Below are 27,005 nucleotides of genomic sequence, written 5' to 3' on the forward strand. Positions count from 1 at the left end.
TGATTATGTGACGCTCATCACCATTCTCACTTATGAACGCGTGCCTGGCAACCACTTCCGTTCTACATGAAAACAAGCTTGAATGCATATCTCTTAGCCTTCTGATTCACGATCAGAGTCTTTGTGGTATAGCTAGAATTATTGGCGGCCATTCTTGAGATCCGAAAAGTCTAAACCTTGTCTGTGGTATTCTGAGTAGGATCTGGGAAGGGATGGCTGTGATGAGCTTCAAACTCGCGAGTGCTGGGCATAGTGACAGACGCAAAAGGATTACTGAATCCTATTCCAGTATGATCGAGAACCGACAGATGATTAGCCGTGCGGTGACAGTGCATTTTGGACCATTTTCACTGAGAGGACGGGATGTAGCCATTGACAACGGTGATGCCCTACATAAAGCTTGCCATGGAAAGGAGTAGGAATGATTGGATGAAGACGGCAGGAAAGCAAAGATTCAGAAGGAACAAAAGCATTTCTATATGCTTATCTAAAATTCTCACCAATGAATTACATAAGTATCTCTATCCTGTTTTATATTTTAATTATATTTTAATTATCAAATATCCATAACCATATGAATCTGCCTGACTGAGATTTGTAGATGACCATAGCTTGCTTCAAGCCGACAATCTCCATGGGATCGACCCTTACTCACGTAAGGTTTATTACTTGGACAACCCAGTGCACTTGCTGGTTAGTTGTGCGAAGTTGTGACAAAGAACTAAGATTATGAACGTGTGTATTAAGTTTTTAGCGCCGTTACCAAGGAATGAACGATCACGATTTCGTGCACCAAGTTTTTGGCGCTGTTGCCGGGGATTGTTCGAGTTTGGACAACTGACGGTTCATCTTGTTGCTCAGATTAGGTAATTTTATTTTAATTTTAAGCTTTTTATTTCTTATTTTCGAAAAATACAAAAAAAATTTTTTTTCTTATTTTTCGTTTTTCCCAAAATAATTTTCGAAAAAAAAAAACAAAAATTTAATAAAACCATGAAAACAAAAAAATTGATGTTTCTTGTTTGAGTCTAGTGTCAAATTTTAAGTTTGGTGTCAATTGCATCTTTTCAATTTCATTAAAGTTTTCGAAAACTCATGCATGATGTTCTTCATGATCTTCAAGTTGTTCTTGATGATCTTCTTTGTTTGATCTTTAAATTTTCTTGTTTTGCATCTTTTCTTGTTTTTCATATGCATTTTTAATTTGTAAGTGTCTAAACATTGAAAATTTCTAAGTTTGGTGTCTTGCATGTTTTTCTTTTCTTAAAAAATTTCAAAAATAAGTCTTGGTGTTCATCTTGATATTCAAAGTGTTCTTGGTGTTCATCTTGACATTTAAAGTGTTCTTGCATGCATTTTTATTTTGATCTTAAATTTTCATGTTTTGCATCATGTTTATATTTTTCTCTTTCTTCATTAAAAATTCAAAAATCAAAAAATATCTTTCCCATATTTCACTCATAAATTTCGAAAATTTTGATTTGATTTAGTCAAAAAGTTTTAAAATTTAATTTTTTCTTATTAGTCAAGTCAAATCTTCAATTTAAAAATTCTATCTTTTTCAAACCTTTTTCAAAAATCAAATCTTTTTCATTTATTTTTACATATTTTTCGAAATTTTTTTTAAATTGATTTTCAAAATCTTTTTCTTATTCTTACTTCATATTTTCGAAAATCTTACTAACATTTAATGTTTTAATTCAAAAAATTTTCAAGTTGTTACTTGCCTATTAAGAAAGGTTCAATCTTTGAATTTTAAAATCATATCTTTTAGTTTCTTGTTAGTCAAGTAATCAATTTTAATTTCAAAAATCAAATCTTTTTAATTTCCTTTTCAAATCCTTTTCAAATTAAATGTCAATAATTTCAATCATATCTTTTTCAGAAATCAATTTCAAAATGTTCTCTAACCTCTTATCTTTTCAAAATTGATTTTCAAAACCTTTTTCAATTAACCACTTAACTTTTTGTTTGAGTTTTAAAAGTTTTCTATCCCAATTATATCTTGTTCAAAACCACCTAACTAATTCTCTCTCTCTAATTTTCGAAAACCCCTCCCCTCTTTTTCAAAATTCTTTTTTAATTAACTAATTGTTTTAAATTTCAATTTTATTTTATTTCTTTTAATAATTTTCTAATTATAACTAATAATTAAAATAAAAACAAAAATATTTTCCTTTTCTTTTTAATTATTTTCGAAAATTTTCTCTTTTCCTTCCTCTATTCTTCTCTTCTTCTACTCACATAAAGGAATATCTATACTGTGACATAGAGGATTCTTTTTCTTTTCTGTTCTCTTCTTTTTCATATAAGCAGGAACAGGGATAAAGACATTCTTATTGAAGCTGATCCTAAACCTGAAAGGACTCTTAAGAGGAAACTAAGAGAAGCTAAAGCACAACCCTCTAGAGAGGATCTGACAGAAATTTTCGAAAAAGAAGGAGACATGGCCAAACCCAATAACAATGGTGGAGATGCAAGGAAGATGCTTGGTGACTTTATTGCACTCTCTTCTAACTTCTATGAAAGAAGCATCTCAATTCCTACCATTGGAGCAAACAACTTTGAGCTTAAGTCTCAATTAGTTTCTCTAATGCAACAGAATTGCAAGTTTCATGGACTTCCATCAGAAGATCCTTTTCAGTTCTTAACTGAATTCTTGCAGATCTGTGATACTGTTAAGACCAATGGGGTTGATTCCGAGGTCTACAGACTTATGCTTTTTCCCGTTTGCTGTAAGAGACAGAGCTAGAATATGGTTGGACTCTCAACCTAAAGATAGCCTGAACTCTTGGGATAAACTGGTCACGGCTTTCTTAGCCAAGTTCTTTCCTCCTCAAAAGCTTAGCAAGCTTAGAGTGGATGTTCAAACCTTCAAACAGAAAGAAGGTGAATCCCTCTATGAAGCTTGGGAGAGATACAAGCAACTGACCAAAAAGTGTCCTTCTGACATGCTTTCAGAATGGACCATCCTGGATATATTCTATGATGGTTTGTCTGAATTATCTAAGATGTCATTGGACCATTCTGCAGGTGGATCCATTCACCTAAAGAAAACGCCTGCAGAAGCTCAGGAACTCATTGACATGGTTGCAAATAACCAGTTCATGTACACTTCTGAAAGGAATCCTGTGAGTAATGGGATGCCTCAGAGGAAGGGAGTTCTTGAAATTGATGCTCTGAATGCCATATTGGCTTAGAATAAAATATTGACTCAGTAAGTCAATATAATTTCTCAGAGTCTGAATGGATTGCAAGCTGCATCCAACAGTACTAAAGAGGCATCTTCGGAAGAAGAAGCTTATGATCCTGAGAACCCTGCAATAGCAGAGGTGAATTACATGGGTGAACCCTATGGAAACACCTATAATACCTCATGGAGAAATCATCCAAATTTCTCATGGAAGGATCAACAAAATCCTCAACAAGGCTTTAATAATAGTGGAAGAAATAGGTTTAGTAATAGCAAGCTTTTTCCATCATCCACTCAACAACAGACAGAGAATTCTGAGCAGAATCCATCTAGCTTAGCAAATATAGTCTCTGATCTATCTAAGGCCACTCTAAGTTTCATGAATGAAACAAGGTCCTCCATCAGAAATTTGGAGGCACAAGTGGGCCAGCTGAGTAAAAGAATCACTGAAACTCCTCCTAGTACTCTCCCAAGCAATACAGAAGAGAATCCAAAAAGAGAGTGCAAGGCCATAACTTTACTTGGTGTGGCCGAACCCAGAGAGGAGGAGGAGGACGTGAATCCTAGTGAGGAAGAACTCCTGGGACATTCAGTGACCAATAAGGAGTTTCCCTTTGAGGACCCAAATAAATCTGAGGCTCATACAGAGACCATAGAGATTCCATTCAACCTGCTTCTTCCCTTCATGAGCTCTGATGAGTATTCATCCTCTGAAGAGGATGAAGACATTACTGAAGAGCAAGTTGCTAAGTACCTTGGTGCAATCATGAAACTGAATGCCAAATTATTTGGTAATGAGACTTGGGAAGATGAACCTCCCTTGCTCACCAATGAACTGAATGCATTAGATAGGCAGAAATTACCTCAAAAGAAACAGGATCCTGGTAAATTCCTAATTCCCTGTAACATAGGTACCATGACCTTTGAGAAGGCTCTGTGTGACCTAGGGTCAGGCATTAACCTTATGCCACTCTCTGTAATGGAAAAACTTGGAATCTTTGAGGTGCAAGCTACTAGAATCTCATTAGAGATGACAGACAACTCAAGAAAATAGGCTTATGGACTAGTAGAGGACGTGTTAGTAAAGGTTGAAGGCCTTTACATCCCTACTAATTTCATAATCCTAGACACTGGAAAGGATGAGAATGAATCCATCATCCTTGGAAGACCCTTCCTAGCCATAGCAAGAGCTGTGATTGATGTGGATAGAGGAGAGTTGGTCCTTCAACTGAATGAGGACTACCTTGTATTTAAGACTCAAGGATCTCCTTCTGTAACCATGGAGAGGAAGCATGAAAAGCTTCTCTCACTGCAGAGTCAACCAAAGCCCCCACAGTCAAACTTTAAGTTTGGTGTTGGGAGGGCACAACCAAACTCTAAGTTTGGTGTTGGGAGATTCCAACAATGCTCTGAACATCTGTGAGGCTCCATAAGAGCTCACTGTCAAGCTATTGACATTAAAGAAGCGCTTGTTGGGAGGCAACCCAATGTTATTTAATTATATCTATTTTATTTTTATTGTTATTTTGTGTTTTATTAGGTTAATGATCATGTGAAGTCACAAGAACAACTGAAAAATTAAAAACAAAATAAAAAACAGCAGAAGAAACAGCACACCCTGGAGGAAGAGCACTCTCGCGTTTAAATGCCAGAAACAAGCATCTGTCTGGCGTTTAACGCCAGAAACAAGCACCAAGCTGGAGTTTAACGCCAGAAACAAGCATCAACCTGGCGTTAAACGCCAGAAACAAGCTATATCTGGGCGTTTAACGCCAAAAACAAGCAGCAGTCTGGCGTTAAACGCCAGTATTGCATACAAAGGGAGTTTTGCATGCCTAATTAGAGCAGGGATGCTAAGTCCTTGACCCCTCTGGATCTGTGGACTCCACAGGATTCCCACCTACCCTAACTCTCTCTCTCACACCTTTTCATAACACTCCTCCCCAAATACCCTCCACCAATCACCTCAATCACTCTTCCCCATCACCTCTTCACCACTCACATCTATCCTCTCTTCCCCAAAAACCCTACCTACCTACAAATTCAAATTCATTTCCCACCCAAACCTAACCCCATGACCGAACCCTAAACCCCCCCACTCCTATATAAACCCCTCATTCCTTCTTCATTTTCACACAACACAACCCTTTCTTCTTCCCCTTGGCCGAATACACACCTCTCTCCCTCTCCTCCATTTTTCTTCTTCTTCTCCTTCTTTCTTTCTTCTTTTGCTTGGGGACGAGCAAATATTTTAATTTTGGTGTGGTAAAAGCATTGCTTTTTATTTTTCCATAACCATTAATGGCACCTAAGGCCAGAGAAACCTCAAGAAAGAGGAAAAGGAAGGCAATTGCTTTCACCTCTGAGTCATGGGAGATGGAGAGATTCATCTCAAAGGTCCATCAAGACCACTTCTATGAAGTTGTGGCCAAGAAGAAAGTGATCCCTGAGGTTCCTTTCAAGCTAAAAAAGAATGAGTATCTGGAGATCCGACATGAGATCCGAAGAAGAGGTTGGAAAGTTCTCACCAACCCCATTCAACAAGTCGGGATCTTAATGGTTCAAGAGTTCTATGCAAACGCATGGATCACTAGAAACCATGATCAAAGTGTGAACCCGAATCCAAAGAATTAGCTTACCATGGTTCGGGGGAAATACTTAGATTTCAGTCCGGAAAATGTAAGGTTGGCGTTCAACTTGCCAATGATGCAAGAAAACGCACGCCCCTATACTAGAAGGGTCAACTTTGATCAAAGGTTGGACCAAGTCCTCATGGTCATATGTGTAGAAGGAGCTCAATGGAAAGTTGACTCAAGAGGCAAGCCGGTTCAATTGAGAAAACTGGACCTTAAGCCTGTAGCTAGAGGATGGTTGGAGTTTATTCAACGCTCAATTATTCTTACTAGCAACCAGTCTGAAGTTATTGTAGACCGGGCCATCATGATCCATAGCATCATGAATGGGGAGGAAGTGGAAGTTCATGAAATTATACCTCAAGAACTCTACAAGGTGGTTGACAAGTCCTCCACTTTGGCAAGGTTAGCATTTCCTCACCTTATTTGCCACCTATGTAATTCGGCTGGGATTGACATAGAGGGAGACATCCTCATTGATGAGGACAAGGCCATCACTAAGAAAAGGATGGAGCAAACAAGAGATTATGGACCTCAACAAGAGCATGAGGAAATTCCTCACCATGAAATTCCTGAGATACCTCAGGGGATGCACTTTCCTCCACAAAACTATTGGGAGCAAATCAACACCTCCCTAGAAGAATTAAGCTCCAACATGGGACAACTAAGGATGGAGCACCAAGAGCACTCCATCATTCTCCATGAGATTAGAGAAGATCAAAGAGTTATGAGGGAGGAGCAACAAAGGCAAGGAAGAGACATAGAGGAGCTCAAGAGCACCATTGGTTCTTCAAGAAAAGGAAGACGCCACCCTCACTAAGGTGGACCCGTTCCTTAATCTCCTTGTTCTTATTTTTCTGTTTTTCGTTTACTATGCTTTATGTTTTATTTATGTTTGTGTCTTCACTATATGATCATTAGTGTTTAAGTGTCTATGTCATAAAGCTATGAGTGTCCTATGAATCCATCACCTTTCTTAAATGAAAAATGTTTTTAATCACAAAAGAACAAGAAGTACATGAATTTCGAATTCATCCTTGAAATTAGTTTAATTATTTTGATGTGGTGACAATACTTTTTATTTTCTGAATGAATGCTTGAACAGTGCATATGTCTTTTGATATTGTTGTTTATGAATGTTAAATATGTTGGCTCTTGAAAGAATGATGAAAAGGAGAAATGTTATTTGATAATCTGAAAAATTATAAAAATGATTCTTGAAGCAAGAAAAAGCAGTGAAGAACAAAGCTTGCAGAAAAAAAATAAATGCAAAAAAAAATAATAAAAGAAAGAAAAAGAAAAAGCAAGCAGAAAAAGCCAAGAGCTCTTTAAACCAAAAGGCAAGAGCAAAAAGCCAATAGCCCTTAAAACCAAAAGTCAAGGGTAAAAAGGATCCAAAGCTTTGAGCATCAGTGGATAGGAGGGCCTAAAAGAATAACATCCTGGCCTAAGCGGCTAAACCAAGCTGTCCCTAACCATGTGCTTGTGGCGTGAAGGTGTCAAGTGAAAACTTGAGACTGAGCGGTTAAAGTCGAGGTCCAAATAAAAAAGAAGAGTGTGCTTAAGAACCCTGGACACCTCTAATTGGGGACTCTAGCAAAGCTGAGTCACAATCTAAATAGGTTCACCCAATTATGTGTCTGTGGCATTTATGTATCCGGTGGTAATACTGGAAAACAAAGTGCTTAGGGCCACGGCCAAGACTCATAAAGTAGCTGTGTTCAAGAATCAACATACTGAACTAGGAGAATTAATAACACTCTGAATTCTGAGTTCCTATAGATGCCAATCATTCTGAACTTCAATGGATAAAGTGAGATGCCAAAACTATTCAGAGGCAAAAAGCTACTAGTCCCGCTCATCTAATTGGAGCTAAGTTTCATTGATATTTTGGAATTTATAGTATATTCTCTTCTTTTTATCTTATTTGATTTTCAGTTGCTTGGGGACAAGCAACAATTTAAGTTTGGTGTTGTGATGAGCGGATAATTTATACGCTTTTTGGCATTATTTTTACATAGTTTTCAGCATGATTTAGTTAGTTTTTAATATATTTTTATTAGTTTTTAAATAAAAATCATATTTCTAGACTTTACTATGAGTTTTTGTATTTTTCTATGATTTCAGGTACTTTCTGGCTGAAATTGAGGGACTTGAGCAAAAATCAAATTCTGAGGCTGAAGAAGGACTGCAGATGCTGTTAGATTCTGACCTCCCTGCACTCAAAGTGGATTTGCTGGAGGAGTCCAAATGGCGCGCTCTCAATTGCGTTGGAAAGTAGACATCCAGGGCTTTCCAGCAATATATAATAGTCCATACTTTTCCCGAGTTTAGACGACGCAAACTGGCGTTCAACGCCAGCTTCCTGCCCTATTCTGGAGTTAAACGCCAGAAACAGGTTGCAAAGCAGAGTTAAACGTCATAAACAAGTTATAAACTGGCGTTCAACTCCAAGGAAGACCTCTACACGTGAAAGCTTCAATGCTCAGTCCAAGCACACACCAAGTGGGCCCGGAAGTAGATTTCTGCATCATTTACTCATATCTGTAAACCCTAGTAACTAGTTTGATATAAATAGGACCTTTTACTATTGTATTAGGCATCTTTTGTTCATCTTTAGATCATTTGGTACACGTTTAGGGAGGCTGGCCATTCGGCCATGCCTGGACCTTATTCTCATGTATTTTTAACGGTAGAGTTTCTACATACCATAGATTAAGGTGTGGAGCTCTGCTGTTCCTCATGAATTAATGCAAAGTACTATTGTTTTTCTATTCAACTCAATCCTATTTCTTCTCTAAGATATTCATTCGCACACAAGAACATGATGAGTGTGATGATTATGTGATGCTCATCACCATTCTCACTTATGAACGCGTGCCTGACAACCACTTCTGTTCTACATGAAAACAAGCTTGAATGCATATCTCTTAGCGTTCTGATTCACGATCAGAGTCTTCGTGGTATAGGCTAGAATTATCGGCAGCCATTCTTGAGATCCGGAAAGTCTAAAACTTGTCTGTGGTATTTCGAGTAGGATCTGGGAAGGGATGGCTGTGACGAGCTTCAAACTCGCGAGTGCTGGGCGTAGTGACAGACGCAAAAGGATTACTGAATCCTATTCCAGTATGATCGAGAACCGACAGATGATTAGCCGTGCGGTGACAGCGCATTTTGGACCATTTTCACTGAGTGGACGGGATGTAGCCATTGACAACGGTGATGCCCTACATAAAGCTTGCCATGGAAAGGAGTAGGAATGATTGGATGAAGACGGCAGGAAAGCAGAGATTCAGAAGGAACAAAAGTATTTCTATACGCTTATCTGAAATTCTCACCAATGAATTACATAAGTATCTCTATCCTGTTTTATATTTTAATTATATTTTAATTATCAAATATCCATAACCATATGAATCTGCCTGACTGAGATTTGCAAGATGACCATAGCTTGCTTCAAGCCGACAATCTTCGTGGGATCGACCCTTACTCATGTAAGGTTTATTACTTGGACGACCCAGTGCACTTGCTGGTTAGTTGTGCGAAGTTATGACAAAGAACTAAGATTATGAACGTGCGTATTAAGTTTTTAGCGCCGTTACCAAGGAATGAACGATCACGATTTCGTACACCAAGACTATAAAGCTTTTAGATCCGATATTGGCAAAGAATTTCAACTTGAAGAATTTTAACAGTTTAAAGAGGATATTGCACCAAAGATCTTCTGTAGAAACTCCCCAGCAAAATAGTATTGTAGAGAGGAAACACTAGTATCTCTTGCAAGTCACAAGAGCACTTTTGTTTCACTCATCAGTACCCAATTGCTACTAGGATTATTCTTTATCATATGCAACCTTAATTATTAATTTCCTTCCAAGCATTTTACTCAAAAATGAAAGTCTATTCGAACTCGTATATAAAAAATTACTTGATTTTCCAACTTTTAAAGTTCTTGGCAGCCTGTTTTATATTTCAACTCTCAAATGATAGGAAAAAGTTAGACCTAAAGGTAAGAAAATGGGTTTTATTTAGACTTTAAACAAGGTACCAAGGGATTCTTCACTCTAGATATCAAAACTAATACTTTGTATGTATCTAGGGATGTCACTTTCTATGAGCACATCCTATCATTTAAGGTAATACACTTGGATGAAAATAAAAATAATTTCCACTCTACTAAGCCAAACACTATCTAACTGAATAATGAGCACTCACCCCTTGCATTTGACACTCTCTTTGATTATGCATTACACTCCTCATGTAGTTGGCCTTCCCATTCACCCACCTAACAATTTTCACTCCACCACCCAGCTCCTATCTCCCCATATCACCCTGATGACACGTCATCTTAAGCGGTTTTTAAAGTCTTTTCTTATTCATTTTCTTAGGTTTCAATCAAATTTCTTATATTTTCTAATAGAAATTAATAAATAATCAAATATTTAGAGTTGTGTTAGTGTTTTAATGGTTTTAGGAGTTTTTAGCCCAAAAATAATAAAAAATCAAAGAAAAATTTCAAAAACAGCAAAAGCATAGCCTAAAGAAGAAAAGTGTGGCCTAAGGAATCAGAAGCGTGTCCCAAAGGCCTCCCTTCACTTCTCACCTCCACCTTACGGCCCATGCCCCACGCCTGGCGGGTGCATGTATCTGGAAGTGTGAATTCTAGGCTTTTGCCCAATTTCTTCTAATACAAGCCTAACTTAAAACTAATCACAACTTTCAGGAAGCAATAATTAAGGCCCAAGCTTAATTATTCACATCATTAGAAGCCTTAATCACATCATTAAAGACTTTAGAAAATTAGTTATTAATTCCTTCTAGAAACATAAGGGAGTTGGTTCATTTAGAATTTGAATTATTGTTTTGAATTTGAATTCATAAGTCAGTAATTAGTTAGCTTATCTTTCTCTCCAAAAAATATTATTAGGATAGTTATCTGATCTTTCTCTTTGAAAGATAAGATCAGTTTAGTTTAAATTTTAAATTCTAGAATTATGATATAAATAAGTGAACCTTGTTCATAAGGAGGGAGATCCAGCTCCTTTGTAAACACTTCTTCATGTTTTTCTTTCACTTTTTCATGAGTAACTAATCTTTTGTCAAAGAGTTAGAAGCTCTGTTTATGTTTTCTATGGGTTATTAATCAACGTTTATTTTTTTAAAGTTTTTCATTGATCTATTTTATGATTGAGTTATTCGTTGTTCATTCAGAGTAGTGGTATCAAAAGGTATGCTAATCTCTTTTGAATTCTTTTATTATAATTGAAAATTTTGATATTTGAATTAAAGCATGAAAACTCTTTCACATGACTTTTGGAATTCGGTTTTTGGAATTCGGCTAGGAATAGTGGTTCAATTAGTGTGTGGCACATACATGATTTTCAATCACTCTAATTTTGAATAAGCGACATATAATTCGGATTAGAACAACTTTTGAAAATTGTGTTTTCTTTTAAGATTTAATTGGATAGGACTAGCTTGAATACGTGACATATAGTTCAACCTAAGGACTACTTTTAAATCTTATTTGAATTTAAAATCAGTTTTTGTACTTAATCTCTTGCTTAATTAATTGATGACTAATTAATGCTTGAGAAACTGAGGAGCCAAGAAATTGGAAATTAGTTACTAAAGATTTTGTCGTAAAAGATCTTTTCAAACTTCAAGATAAGTGAACAAGGTTTGATTTCTCTAAAAATATAAACATCTTCGAAACCCTTGACTCTCACCTTCATTATCTTTTCTCAAATCATCATTCAAGTTCACTGTCCGTGGTATTCAAGCATTCAAGATTCTCAAAATTAAACTCTTAGCAAGATACACTCTTGCCCTCCTCATCATCTAGGTTTTATTAATCTAATTAGGTTTTTAATATGATATTTGTTTGTTCAATCCTTTAATCCTTACGGGAATGATATCCACTCATCGTAATATTACTTGAACGATCTGGTGTACTTGCCGTATCCGTGAGCTTCAATTTTTGCTCATCACACCCAACTCACACCAACATCATACTAGCACACAGTACACACCACAACCACCATCTCTCCGAAGGCCAATTAGGAATAGAAAAGCACCAGCATATCTTAAGAACTGTCAATGCTTCAATACATCTATTGAGATAGTTGAGTCTAATTCATCAAGGTATCCAATTTCAAACTTCATGTCCTATCATAATTTGTCTCACTCACACCACACACTAACCGTAGCAATTGAGATCTCAACTGAACCAAAACATTATGAGGAGACGATTGCTGAATATTGTTAGAAGCAAGCTATCTCAACTGAGTTAGAAGCTTTGGATGCAAATAAGACTTGGGTTCTCACTCTTTTACCTCTTGGAAAGAAATTCATTGGATGTAAATGGATTTTTAAGCTTAAATTGAAGTTGGATGATTCAATTAAAAGACACAAAGAACGGTTAGTTGCAAAGGGATACACTTAACGGGAGGGGTTTGATTTTTTTGACACATTCAGCCTCGTAGCCAAGATGACAACTCTACGTATTTTGTTAGCTACGTTGCTGCCAAACAGTGGCACTTGCATTAGTTAGATGTTAACACGATTTTTCTACATGGAGATTTAGATGAGGAGGTATATATGAAATTCTTGAAGGTCTAAATTCCTAAATCTGGTCTGCTATGCAAGCTCAAAAAATATCTATATGGTTTGAAACAAGCAAGTAGGCAATGGAATGTTAAGCTCATCACTATGCTACTTTCTCATAGATACTCTCAGTCTAAGAATGACTATTCTCTTTTTACAAGGAATACAAAAGACAAATTTACGTTATCAATATTATACTCACTCGTAATGATTTACAACAAATTGAGCTTACTAAATCCAGGATACATAAAGCTTTTTGTATTAAAGACATTGGAGTTTTGAAATTCTTCTTAGGCTTAGAGATTGCTAGAAGTAGTAAAGGTGTTATTGTTCATCAAAGGAAATATGTGTTAGACTTGCTCGAAGACTATGGCATGACTAATTACAAATCTATTTCAACCCTTATGGACTATTCCACTACGTTAGGAAAGAAGTCTGCCCCTATTTGGATGTTGCTGCCTATCGAAGGTTAATTGGACTGACGAATCGGGTTTTTCTATCGGTAAAGAAATATAAAAATATGATCGCATTGTAAGTATAGCTTCTAAACCAACAGAAAATCCTTTCGTACAAACGTTTTGGTTGTCACAAGTAATAAACCCCTTTAAAATTGATAACCGAAGTATTTAAACATCGGGTTGTCTTCTCAAAGAACTGCAGGGAGGTGTTCTTATTATTGGTTATGAGTTTTGTAAATTGGAAGTTTTGAAAGTAAGGAACAAATAATTTAAATGACAAGTAAAATAAATAAATAACTGTAAAATAAACTCTTGGCAAGATATGAAAATTAGAAATCCTATCCTAGTTATCCTTATCAATGGTGATGAGAATTATATTTTGCTCCCACTAAGTCAACCTCTAACTATGAAGGTAAGTCAAGTGGATAAATCAATTTAACACCTAAAGTCCTAGTCAATTCCTAAGGAAAGACTAGAGTTATAGGAATTTAAATCAATCGACAAAGATAACAATTATCAATCACGATGAGTTTGACAACTCAAGAGTTACCAATTAATCAATTTAAGCCAAGAATATAAAAAGCTAAATAAGAATTATAAATCTGGAATACCTCAGTTTATATTAAATAAAGAAAATCCTAACATGAATGACTCATAAGCCAATTTGGCAACATAAGTAATTAAATGAGAGCATTAAAGTATCTGAAAGTAAAAGAGAAATATAAAGTAAAAGAAATATTGAGCCTGATGAAGAGTTGAAATCCTAAATCCTTTAAGAGGAATCCTAATCCTAAAACCTAAGAGAGAGGAGAGAACCTCTCTCCCGAAAAACTACATCTAAATTGTGAAAAGTGAATAATTGAATGCCTTTCCTGAATGGATGCATTCCCCCACTTTATAACCTCTAATCTCTGCTTTCTGTACTTGGATCTGGGTCAAAAAGGGTTTCAGAAATCGCTGGGAGCGTTTTCTGTAGTTTCTGGTGTGTGGCGTCTGTCACGCGTCAGCATGGGTCACGTGGTCGCGTCATCTGGGATTTTTCCTTTTCACGCGTTCGCTTTAGTCACGCATACACATCATCTGCATTCTGCTCAAGGCGCGCGTCCGCGTCAGTCACGCGTTCGCATCACTGCCTTTTCGCGCTAGGCACGCGGCTGCGTCGTCCATGCGTTCGCGTCGCTGCCTATTTCTTCAAAAACTCAATTTTGTGCTTTCCTTCCATTTTTGTATGTTTCTTTTCCATCCTTTAAATCATTCCTGCCTTAGGAGATCTGAAAATACTCAACACATAAATCACGGCATCAAATGGTAATAAAAGGTAATTAAAATAATTATTTTTAAAGCATAGGAAACATGTTTTTCACATATATCACATAATAAGGAAGAGAAAGTAAAACCATGCAATTTCACATGAATAAGTGGGTGAGGGATTGAATAAATCACTTGAATTGAGCACAAAATATATCATAAAATATGGGTTTATCAACCTCCCCATACTTAAACAATAGCATATCCTCATGCTAAATCCAAGATAAAGAGTAAGGTAAGGTTAAAGTGGTGGAATCTCATGCAATGCAATCTATTCTAAATGCAACTACCTAAATGAATCATGCAATTCTAATTGTTATTTATTTGTATATAAAGCTTACATGTAGTTAGGTTAATTCATATTCTCAAGGAATCATATATGCATTGCCAAACCTTAGATAATGTTAAAGCACTTTTACAATTGAGATGGGTAAAAATATTTCACAAACTTGCAAGACAATTAACAGTTAAGCAGAGATATATGGTGATGAGCTATTGAACCCTCACTGAAATTTGTGTTTACTCTCTAGTCACTCAGTGTTTATTGGGATAATCACTCTATTCTTTTTCTATTCTTTCTTTCTATAACTTTGTTCTTCATCTAACCAATCAACAATTATAGAATACAGACATACAAAAATTATGAGGTCTTATTCAAGGTTGTAATGGGGCCAAGGTAAAGGTAAGGGTATATGTATAAGGCTAAGTGAGCTAATAAGCGAATCCTGGATTAGTCTAAGATCTCACCTAACATACATACTTTATAAATCAAAGTTTCTTAACCTATTTGCCCAAAATTTTCCACTTTGTATTGCAAGCACATGCATTAACTTTAATTTTGCCCCATGTGCATTGACTCTTTTTATTTTGTAATTGGGGAATTTTTGTATCTGTAACACCCTCACTATCAAAAGTCACGCTTCCGGCTGCGCTACTCTGATAGCAAGAAGTATTACGACTACTTTACATACTAAATACTAAAATAGGAGCCTGTGACTCAACACTGTATCGCTGATTTCTTAGAAAAACCCGAAATTAAACACTTTATCTTAAGAAAAATACAAACAGGAATAAGATTCATATATAAGACTCCTTACATAATAACTCATAATATAATATACATATCAAACATACAATTCCTATCCCTCTTACAAACTCGTAATAACAAAGACGAGGGAAGAAAATAATCTAATTAACACAATATTTTATAAACCAAACGCAGTATATCTCTTCTTAATACTTCTTCATCCGGTTCCTGAAAAGGTAAAGCTGTAGGGGGGTGAGAACCTAACCACATGGTCTCACCACGAAGTTTCAAAGTTGTCATAAGAAGATATTTAATAAGAAAACTGTTTTTAAACTCAGTGATTATCATTGCCTTATGAATCTTTTTAAATCAATAGGAAATCGTTCAAAACCCTTTTCAAAGAAACAATGTTTAGTCTTTCAGAAATCCAAAATCTTTCCTTTCTTATAAGAAAATCTCAATAAAAAATCAACTACGAAATCAAACAACACAATCATTAATTCAGCATCCAAGTTCATTCTCAAATGTAGCACGCCAGAACAAACACAGGCAAGACAGACAAGGAAAGCACAAGTAGGTAGCAGTTACAGCAAATAGTTCAAGTAGCAGTTAAGAACAGTTTAGCAATTAGGCAAACCAAAACAAGTTCAAACCCAAGCAAAGCATACAAATGCATATGATGCATGCCTGTCCTATGGCTGATGAGGCTCATCTGTCGGTTATCCAGCCAACCCGACAAGTCTGAATTGTCCTTAGACCGTCCCCCGACGTGCATCCCCAAGAGTCTATGCATAGCTTTTTCTCAAATAATCAATATTACTCAATGGGGGTATCATTCCCGGGAATTTATATAGTGCCCGGTCACACTTACGTCGTAGGGTCAACAGAGTATCGAGTTTTCAACCTGGTACACGTGGTGGCAAGCCACGGCACTTAATCCAGGGAACCTCGTATCTCAGATATTTCAAATTCATAAGCCATGTGAATAATTCAAAGTTCACATCTCAATATTCTCAACATCATAATCATTCATCAATCCAAATCTCATTTCCAAGTTCATTTCAAAGCCATATTTCAAATAAAATCCTCATCATCCTCTTTTTCATTCTGTTCGTTAACAATCTCAAATCCAAAACAAAATTCTTTCTTTGATAGACAAATCAATCTTAAAACATATAATGTTTAAAAAAAACAAATCTTTTTAATTAATTACTTTAAATAAAACTTTCAATTTCATAAAATTTCGGCAGCATCTCCTCTAAAACTCGGACACTGCCACCCTTTTCGGGTCCCATCCAAACATTTATCAAACCTTTCCAAAACCTCAATCATTTTCCAAGATTCGGTTAGTTCCAATATCAAATAATTTTCAAAGCAAATCAGTGCCCATAATAAATCTCTTTTTAAAATCAAACCAGCTCAAATACTAAATCATTTATAAAGTCACTAACTCAAAATTAAACCATTTCCAAAACCAATTCCTTTACATCATCAAAAATGGCTTCAAAACCAAGAAAAGTCATTTTTCATAATAATCAACTAAATAACCTTTCAAACTAATTTCTTTTCAGCAATCACAAACTACTCAAGCAGTCAAGCAATCAGTCATTCAGTCCAGCAAACAACCACATTTAGAAGACAATTATAATCGCAGGCATATATTCTCTCACATTAATATCTATTTATCACAACTCTGTAATATAAATTAGATTTTAAGAAAAACCCTACCTCAAAGAATCAATCTCGCAGCGATTTTAACGCGATAAACCCTCTTTTCACCTTATTCTGCAGCAGCTACATCATGATTTGTATTCTAAGCACCCTCTGCTAGCGGAGAAGAACGGCAAGCAAAAATAACGACCGCAAATACAGCAGCTCTAGGTAACAGACAAAATAAACACAACCAAGCAAGGCAAAGAGGAACATTACGTACTAATAAAACAGAGTCGGAATGGAGTATTATGGCGAGATAAAGTACAACAGAATTTGTCTTACCAGAAAAGAAACAAGAAAATGGGGAACGGAGAAGCTATAGCTTCGACAACATTTCCTTTCAACAATCAGAACGGCGAATAAGGGCACAGCCGAGCAGAAATGGCAAGCCAATGGCGGTGGTAGGATTAATCTGAGTGATTAAGGCAGCAGAGACACCAATAATAATCAAAATAGTGGAACAGAATAAAAATGGAACAGGGTTCAAGAAAGCAAGAAACAGGGTTACCGGTGAATCTGGCCCGGAAGGCAGTAGCGTAAGCAAGGTTTCCCCTCGACGGTGAGAAGCGGCGGTGGCACGCGGCGGTGGCAACTCTGGCGACGACAAGGCGTGGCGGTGGCTGCACAGTAAGGAACAGCGGCGCAACACTTTTCCCTCTCACCTGCAACTCTCTTTCTCTCACTAATGAGCTCGACGGCAACGGACATGGAAGCTTCTCGGACGGCGATAGAGGCGCGAACGGCGCCGATGGGCTCCTACTCAGCGGGCTCGGCGGCGGCGCGGGGAGGACGACGACGGCGACTGGGTGGCGCGACCCACTCCTTCTCGCGGCTCTCTCTCTCTTCGTCGTTGACTAGCGATGGCGGCTTGTGGCGGATCGGCAGCGACGGCGACTCCTCATGGACGGCGAAGCAGCACGGCGGCGAGGAACTGACGCGGTGGCAGGGCACGGACATCTTCCTTCCTCTTCCTCTCCTTCTCCTCGGCGGTCCCCTTCCCCTCTTCCCTTCTTTCTTTCCTTCTTTCTTTCTTTTCCTGATGGGTTGTGTATTTTGGTTGGCAAAAGGGGGTTCACATGCTGTATGTGTTGGTGAGGGGGAGGGGAAAGGTACGGCGGCTAATGTTTCCTTAGGAATAAGGGAAAAATTATAATTTAATTGGAATTAGGGTTTGTATATAGAATTAAGATTTTGGATTTAATTATAGTATAGTAATTTTAATAAAATTGGGGCATGGAGTATAAATTTTGAAATCTAATTAAATCTCAAAAATTATTTTAAAACATTATCTGTGATATAAAAATACTAATTGATTTTCAATAAATTATTCTAATTGAAAATTTATGGTAATATAATTATTATTATTTTTTATCTTTAACCTAAAGTATTAAATGATATAAATTAAATTATCTAAAATCAAATTATATAAAATTCATATTATTTCATCACTACCAATTTTTTATAATTTAAATTTAGAAAATAATTCAATGATTATAAAATTAGACAAAATACTAATTTAAATAGCCAAATCTCATTATTTCTCGAATTTTTTAGAACTTTAATCATGAATAGAAAAATAATCCATAAGTATAAAGTTTGGATAAAAACCTTAATTTATTTCAAATCCAATTAAATGCCTTTAATTATTTTTACTAAAAATAAATTCTGAAATTAAAACTATAAATAAATATGTAACTTGAGATTAATTCAAAATAGGACCTTTCAAAAGTCTTGGGTCTTACATCCTACCCACCTTATAAAAATTTTCGTCCTCGAAAATTGATACAAAATAAAAGAGATTTTCATATTACTTCACTCTTGAACTTATTTAAAGAAAAGGCAAAAAGTTCTCCGTATATATATTCATATAGTTTCAAAGACCAGAATGTTCATATGGCATAAAAATATAAAGGGTATAAGTATGATGTGAAACAGAAGTTACAAGATTGGATTGATGTACAAGATGATATGTTTCAAACATGTGATGGTAAAGTAAAGTAGAAAAAGTTTATAAAGCAAGTCGGGGTTAAAATGATGTGCTTAACGTTCGCTTACTAATTTCATACGAACTTCAGAGACTCAACTATTCAAATTTCAACATAACTTATCTCCACCATCCTCAACCGTACTTTATTAGGCAACTCATCCGAAGGTTCTCAATTTCGTCAAACACTTAGCAAATCTGACTAGTCACAAACCTAACATCAAGAAAACTCTTTTGTGTAAAACAAAGCTCCACAGCATGCTATGGCATCGCACATTTACCAATTTTACCTTTCGCATTTACTAACCGTGTCCTAAGAACTAATGCATTACTTGCCATATCTAAGATCACATGTGACATTAAAATAAATCTCAAATCACGCAGAAGGTCACAAGGTTTTAGAAAAGAATGACAAGTGACAAGGATCGACGCTCTTAAAGAGTCAAACATCAGTTTACAAATAAGAGGCAGACGCATCGAGGATTTTAAAGAACTTCAGTGGAGACAATGAGAGGAAAATTTTACATCTGTCAGAATTAAAGTCAAGCTGAATCAAAGTATAAGATTCACAAGAGGAAAATGATCAAAGTCAATGGCGTCGTTTACCGAATTCAAGGGAATGTTTAAGAACATAACCGAATAATATGTCCACAGAGAAACGAAAAAACATAAGGAGGAATTATTTTATCCTTGTAAAAGAAAACATATGAATTAATCTTTTTTTTTTTTTTTTGAAGCACCAAGAAGAATATAAATGTTTGTGTTACATTAAAACATATTCAAGTTGAAATAAGTTATGTGAGAGTTGTAAAATGAATGGTTATTTGGAACAAGAACAAAAATCTTTCTTCGAGAGTCTTGGAAGATATTTAGGTACATAACCAATAAAGATACACATAAAATGGAAACAAAATTGGTAAGAATCAAGTTACATTTAAGTAAGGAATCAAAAGTGAAATTTTCTATAAATCGGTAAAAGAGTAAACATATATTGCAAATATGTAGATTTAAACCATATAAAGAAATTTTGAAATTCATGTGGAGAAGTGCATGTAAAAGTAAAAACGATTCTCATCAAAATTTAAAAATTAGTTGTGAATAAAATCAGGTAAAGGACGCATCAATTAACTTCTTCAGAAAGATCCAAACAGAATCTCAAAAGAATGCCATAAGGTATGGTGTAGCAAAACGAGTTCGAAGCTTATCGAGGAATTATGTTTTCCATGTATAGAAACACAAAATTAGAAGCCGTGATATCAAGGATCTACAAGATAGCTAATGAATATGGTTAGAGTAGAATACACATAAAATGTAAAATATGAAACTAAAGAGTCAAATCATATCTTAAGAAAGAATCTAATTCAGAAAATTTTGATAGAAAGGATAAAAGAAAAAATAATATATTGATCGAAACTAGTTCCGACTGAAATAGAATAAAAGTTCAGAAATAAAGACAACTCAGGTTAATGACAATATATATTTTTTTATAATAATAATTTTTTTTTTTTAAAAAAAATCTTGAGATCATTCTTTATACTAAAACAAATTCAAAGGGCATAAATTTCATAAAGAAAAATAAGTGGTGCATTGCAAACAGACAAATTTCCGCTAAATAAGGAAGCTTTTCAAAACTTCATCTAAAATAGCACATGCCAATTTTAAAATAACTTTGTCAAATGAAAATCAACAGAAAGATGCAAAAATCTTTGTTTTAAAGAATACTTAAATACATAATCAAATAAAGATATTCGTAAAAACTGTAATAAAGTTGTTAGAAAATCAAATTGTGTTTAAAGTAAATATATTTCTATAAATCAGTGAATGAACAAGCGAGTTATTAGAAACAATTAGTTTTAAAATGTATAAGGAACTTTCAAGTTTATATAGAAAAGTATATATATCAAATCAAAAGCGGTTTTGTTAAGATTTGAAGAATGACTCTAATTATCGTCAAATAAAAAGAAAACTAAATCACAATTTGTTTACAAAGGACTCGGAATAAGAACTTAAAAAGGTATACTGCATCAAAACAGGTTCAAATGTATATAAAAAAAAATGCATGACTCTAGGAAGTGCCTAAATAAAGAAGGTAAATACACTAAGGAATGTAAGCAAACATATGTAGTTAAGATCAAACAAGAGCGCACGTGAACAAGAGGACAGGATTGGAAGATAATCCGATCACTTTCGAAGAAAAGAATCGCAAAGAAAAACCTTAGAGCATACCAGCAGAAACAAGATACGTGATATTCGCGCAAAGTTCAAGATACCTAACCGAACAGCCTCAAGAATTAACTCCTAACGTTCCCAAAACCCGCGATTCGCTTTTTCTATGACTCGCATATCGTCTATGATAACCCATTAGTGCTTACATATACATAATTCACTAGTGTTAAGCTGGCCAAACTTAATACCAGGAATTATGCAATGCAAAACTAATGGCATTAATCAATAGACCATCATGTGCATAAAGTTCTAATTCTCGTTATTCAAACAAGACCTATTACATGACAGACTCTCAGAATATGCAATTGAAGCATAACCGGTCCATTCCTCAGGCTCTACAGGAAAGACCGCTCTGATACCACAATGTAACACCCTCACTATCAAAAGTCACGCTTCCGGCTGCGCTACTCTGATAGCAAGAAGTATTACGACTACTTTACATACTAAATACTAAAATAGGAGCCTGTGACTCAACACTGTATCGCTGATTTCTTAGAAAAACCCGAAATTAAACACTTTATCTTAAGAAAAATACAAACAGGAATAAGATTCATATATAAGACTCCTTACATAATAACTCATAATATAATATACATATCAAACATACAATTCCTATCCCTCTTACAAACTCGTAATAACAAAGACGAGGGAAGAAAATAATCTAATTAACACAATATTTTATAAACCAAACGCAGTATATCTCTTCTTAATGCTTCTTCATCCGGTTCCTGAAAAGGTAAAGCTGTAGGGGGGTGAGAACCTAACCACATGGTCTCACCACGAAGTTTCAAAGTTGTCATAAGAAGATATTTAATAAGAAAACTGTTTTTAAACTCAGTGATTATCATTGCCTTATGAATCTTTTTAAATCAATAGGAAATTGTTCAAAACCCTTTTCAAAGAAACAATGTTTAGTCTTTCAGAAATCCAAAATCTTTCCTTTCTTATAAGAAAATCTCAATCAAAAATCAACTACGAAATCAAACAACACAATCATTAATTCAGCATCCAAGTTCATTCTCAAATGTAGCACGCCAGAACAAACACAGGCAAGACAGACAAGGAAAGCACAAGTAGGTAGCAGTTACAGCAAATAGTTCAAGTAGCAGTTAAGAACAGTTTAGCAATTAGGCAAACCAAAACAAGTTCAAACCCAAGCAAAGCATACAAATGCATATGATGCATGCCTGTCCTATGGCTGATGAGGCTCATCTGTCGGTTATCCAGCCAACCCGACAAGTCTGAATTGTCCTTAGACCGTCCCCCGACGTGCATCCCCAAGAGTCTATGCATAGCTTTTTCTCAAATAATCAATATTACTCAATGGGGGTATCATTCCCGGGAATTTATATAGTGCCCGGTCACACTTACGTCGTAGGGTCAACAGAGTATCGAGTTTTCAACCTGGTACACGTGGTGGCAAGCCACGGCACTTAATCCAGGGAACCTCGTATCTCAGATATTTCAAATTCATAAGCCATGTGAATAATTCAAAGTTCACATCTCAATATTCTCAACATCATAATCATTCATCAATCCAAATCTCATTTCCAAGTTCATTTCAAAGCCATATTTCAAATAAAATCCTCATCATCCTCTTTTTCATTCTGTTCGTTAATAATCTCAAATCCAAAACAAAATTCTTTCTTTGATAGACAAATCAATCTTAAAACATATAATGTTTAAAAAAAACAAATCTTTTTAATTAATTACTTTAAATAAAACTTTCAATTTCATAAAATTTCGGCAGCATCTCCTCTAAAACTCGGACACTGCCACCCTTTTCGGGTCCCATCCAAACATTTATCAAACCTTTCCAAAACCTCAATCATTTTCCAAGATTCGGTTAGTTCCAATATCAAATAATTTTCAAAGCAAATCAGTGCCCATAATAAATCTCTTTTTAAAATCAAACCAGCTCAAATACTAAATCATTTATAAAGTCACTAACTCAAAATTAAACCATTTCCAAAACCAATTCCTTTACATCATCAAAAATGGCTTCAAAACCAAGAAAAATCATTTTTCATAATAATCAACTAAATAACCTTTCAAACTAATTTCTTTTCAGCAATCACAAACTACTCAAGCAGTCAAGCAATCAGTCATTCAGTCCAGCAAACAACCATATTTAGAAGACAATTATAATCGCAGGCATATATTCTCTCACATTAATATCTATTTATCACAACTCTGTAATATAAATTAGATTTTAAGAAAAACCCTACCTCAAAGAATCAATCTCGCAGCGATTTTAACGCGATAAACCCTCTTTTCACCTTATTCTGCAGCAGCTACATCATGATTTGTATTCTAAGCACCCTCTGCTAGCGGAGAAGAACGGCAAGCAAAAATAACGACCGCAAATACAGCAGCTCTAGGTAACAGACAAAATAAACACAACCAAGCAAGGCAAAGAGGAACATTACGTACTAATAAAACAGAGTCGGAATGGAGTATTATGGCGAGATAAAGTACAACAGAATTTGTCTTACCAGAAAAGAAACAAGAAAATGGGGAACGGAGAAGCTATAGCTTCGACAACATTTCCTTTCAACAATCAGAACGGCGAATAAGGGCACAGCCGAGCAGAAATGGCAAGCCAATGGCGGTGGTAGGATTAATCTGAGTGATTAAGGCAGCAGAGACACCAATAATAATCAAAATAGTGGAACAGAATAAAAATGGAACAGGGTTCAAGAAAGCAAGAAACAGGGTTACCGGTGAATCTGGCCCGGAAGGCAGTAGCGTAAGCAAGGTTTCCCCTCGACGGTGAGAAGCGGCGGTGGCACGCGGCGGTGGCAACTCTGGCGACGACAAGGCGTGGCGGTGGCTGCACAGTAAGGAACAGCGGCGCAACACTTTTCCCTCTCACCTGCAACTCTCTTTCTCTCACTAATGAGCTCGACGGCAACGGACATGGAAGCTTCTCGGACGGCGATAGAGGCGCGAACGGCGCCGATGGGCTCCTACTCAGCGGGCTCGGCGGCGGCGCGGGGAGGACGACGACGGCGACTGGGTGGCGCGACCCACTCCTTCTCGCGGCTCTCTCTCTCTTCGTCGTTGACTAGCGATGGCGGCTTGTGGCGGATCGGCAGCGACGGCGACTCCTCATGGACGGCGAAGCAGCACGGCGGCGAGGAACTGACGCGGTGGCAGGGCACGGACATCTTCCTTCCTCTTCCTCTCCTTCTCCTCGGCGGTCCCCTTCCCCTCTTCCCTTCTTTCTTTCCTTCTTTCTTTCTTTTCCTGATGGGTTGTGTATTTTGGTTGGCAAAAGGGGGGTTCACATGCTGTATGTGTTGGTGAGGGGAGGGGAAAGGTACGGCGGCTAATGTTTCCTTAGGAATAAGGGAAAAATTATAATTTAATTGGAATTAGGGTTTGTATATAGAATTAAGATTTTGGATTTAATTATAGTATAGTAATTTTAATAAAATTGGGGCATGGAGTATAAATTTTGAAATCTAATTAAATCTCAAAAATTATTTTAAAACATTATCTGTGATATAAAAATACTAATTGATTTTCAATAAATTATTCTAATTGAAAATTTATGGTAATATAATTATTATTATTTTTTTATCTTTAACCTAAAGTATTAAATGATATAAATTAAATTATCTAAAATCAAATTATATAAAATTCATATTATTTCATCACTACCAATTTTTTATAATTTAAATTTAGAAAATAATTCAATGATTATAAAATTAGACAAAATACTAATTTAAATAGCCAAATCTCATTATTTCTCGAATTTTTTAGAACTTTAATCATGAATAGAAAAATAATCCATAAGTATAAAGTTTGGATAAAAACCTTAATTTATTTCAAATCCAATTAAATGCCTTTAATTATTTTTACTAAAAATAAATTCTGAAATTAAAACTATAAATAAATATGTAACTTGAGATTAATTCAAAATAGGACCTTTCAAAAGTCTTGGGTCTTACAGTATCCCCTTTAAATACTGAATATATATATATATATATATATATATATATTTAATGCACCTGGTAATTCAATTGTTTTGATTTCACACGAGCATGCTTCCCAAATTTTTTATTTTGAAACATCTTATTCTTTTTAAATTCCTACTTTGTTTCTGTTATCCCATGTTCCCATAAAGTTTCCCACACTTAAATAATACACAATTTCTATCTTAAGCTAACCAAGGATTCAACTTGAGATTTTTATTTTATTTTTTTGCTTAAGGTTAGTAATGTGGTTATAGAACAGAAGGGGATTTAAAAAGCTCAAGGGGGCTAACAAGGGTGATGTAAAAGGTAGGCTGATTTGGGATAAGTGAGAAAAAATTCAAATGATGGCCTCAATCATCTCTTGGCATGTATCTATATTCTATATTGGACATATAGATTAAAACAAAGTAAAGAATATCAGAATGAAAAAGAAGGGCAAAACACACAGGAATGAAATTTATGGTCTGAATGCAACCATACAATTAAGCTCAAAACTCACAGGCTGTGTGTTCTCCAGCTCAAAAATCATATATCAGTTATATATGTCATGCAAGTAAAAATTAAGAGTTCCCATTATTCTTAATGTAAATCTTAGGGTGACCCTTAAAATCTTAGTGTTGTTCCTTGATAAAATGTTGTTAACTAACTAACATGTAATGCTATATATACAAGGTGTGTGGATTATTTTAATTTACTAAAGTCTCTGGTTTACTCCTTTTATTTTCAATTTAAACCAAACTATCATATGCTAAAAGGGTAAACTATAGTAATGAATCCACATATTCTATAACTAATAAGTTTAGAATTGCAAATTAAACTAAATGTCTAAAATATGAACTAAAGTACAAAATGCGGAAAATAGGGTAGAAATACAGCAAAAGAACAATGTATAAGTACTGAAAAATAAAAAAAAATACAGGAAAATAACAAAATAAGATAAAAGGAGTCTGTAGTGGTTCACCAAAAAGATACGCCAGGGATGGCTACCTCCCCACACTTAAAATAAAGCATCGTCCTCGATGCTCACTCAAGCTGGGTGTGAAGAAGAGCCATCACCGGAAGGATGGGCTGCTGGAGTTTCTGAGGTGGCCTGAAGATCTGCAGACTGGATAAGGGTAGGAAGATCTGTCTGCTGCAGTGGAGGTGCTGACTGGAGAGGGATCTCTGGGTCTGCAGCCTGAATCTGATGTGGCTCCTCCTGCTGTGGCGCAGCATACTCCGGTCCTGCCTGCTCAGCTTTTCTCTGTGCATGTGTCTCAGCCTCATGCTCGTCCGCCTCCTCCTCAGATGGCTCTGATGGTGTGTCAGGTTCGGAGGAGATGTCGCCGCCAGAAGGATCATCAACTTGAGGTGCTCATAGCGTTGCCTGTTGCGACGCTCAGATCTCTCATATCGCCGCCGGTTGCGGCGCTCCATCTGGTCCAGCTGCTGAAATAGGCCGTGCACGAGGTGGTAAACGGGCTCTGAGGCAGGTGGAGGTGCAGTGGGTGGGGCTAGTGCAGCAGTGGATGAAGAAGGGGCAGCTGAAGGTGTGGCTGTCTCATCAAAAGCGGTGAGGAATGGGGGTTTGTAACCCAAAGCCTGAAACTTCCTGCTGTGGGGGATAATCTTCTTGCAGTCTGCAGCAGGTGGCTTCTCATTAGCAAGCTCCCAAGGCACGTCAGCTTGACGGCCGAGCTGGGTAATCAGATATGGGAAAGGGAGAGTGCCTCTGACATGGACTCTGGCCATGTAATACCGGATAAAACGTGGGAGGTACAGGTCCTTACCCTCCATCACACACCATAGGAGGGTGATCATAGCAGCAAGCAGCTCCGTCTCATGAGTGCTCGGCATAACAAAGTTGCTCAGGATCTGGTGCCAGAGCTGAGCCT

The 27,005-nt window shown here is 36.2% G+C and overlaps 2 long non-coding RNA genes and 1 other non-coding gene across 4 annotated transcripts; all 3 read right to left on the minus strand.

Moving 5' to 3' along the window:
- Positions 1 to 2,849: 2,849 nt before the first annotated feature.
- Positions 2,850 to 2,957, minus strand: LOC112768810 (small nucleolar RNA R71). Its single transcript, XR_003186197.1, has one exon. It is a non-coding gene; the product is annotated as a small nucleolar RNA R71 (small nucleolar RNA).
- A 10,527-nt stretch (positions 2,958 to 13,484) lies between these two features.
- Positions 13,485 to 18,031, minus strand: LOC112765190 (uncharacterized). 2 transcript variants are annotated; one of them, XR_003183551.3, is made up of 4 exons: positions 17,447 to 18,031; positions 17,221 to 17,350; positions 16,954 to 17,102; positions 13,485 to 14,161 (listed from the first exon to the last, which is right to left on the minus strand). It is a non-coding gene; the product is annotated as an uncharacterized lncRNA (long non-coding RNA). The 2 variants fall into 2 exon arrangements; XR_003183550.3 differs by lacking the exon at positions 13,485 to 14,161 and adding an exon at positions 15,283 to 15,467.
- Positions 18,032 to 21,692: 3,661 nt separating this feature from the next.
- On the minus strand, positions 21,693 to 24,498 carry LOC140172939 (uncharacterized). Its single transcript, XR_003183552.3, has 4 exons — positions 23,870 to 24,498; positions 23,644 to 23,773; positions 23,377 to 23,525; positions 21,693 to 21,890 (listed from the first exon to the last, which is right to left on the minus strand). It is a non-coding gene; the product is annotated as an uncharacterized lncRNA (long non-coding RNA).
- Positions 24,499 to 27,005: the final 2,507 nt, after the last annotated feature.

The sequence above is a fragment of the Arachis hypogaea genome, chromosome 17, assembly GCF_003086295.3.
Source record: "Arachis hypogaea cultivar Tifrunner chromosome 17, arahy.Tifrunner.gnm2.J5K5, whole genome shotgun sequence".
Lineage (NCBI taxonomy): Eukaryota > Viridiplantae > Streptophyta > Magnoliopsida > Fabales > Fabaceae > Arachis > Arachis hypogaea.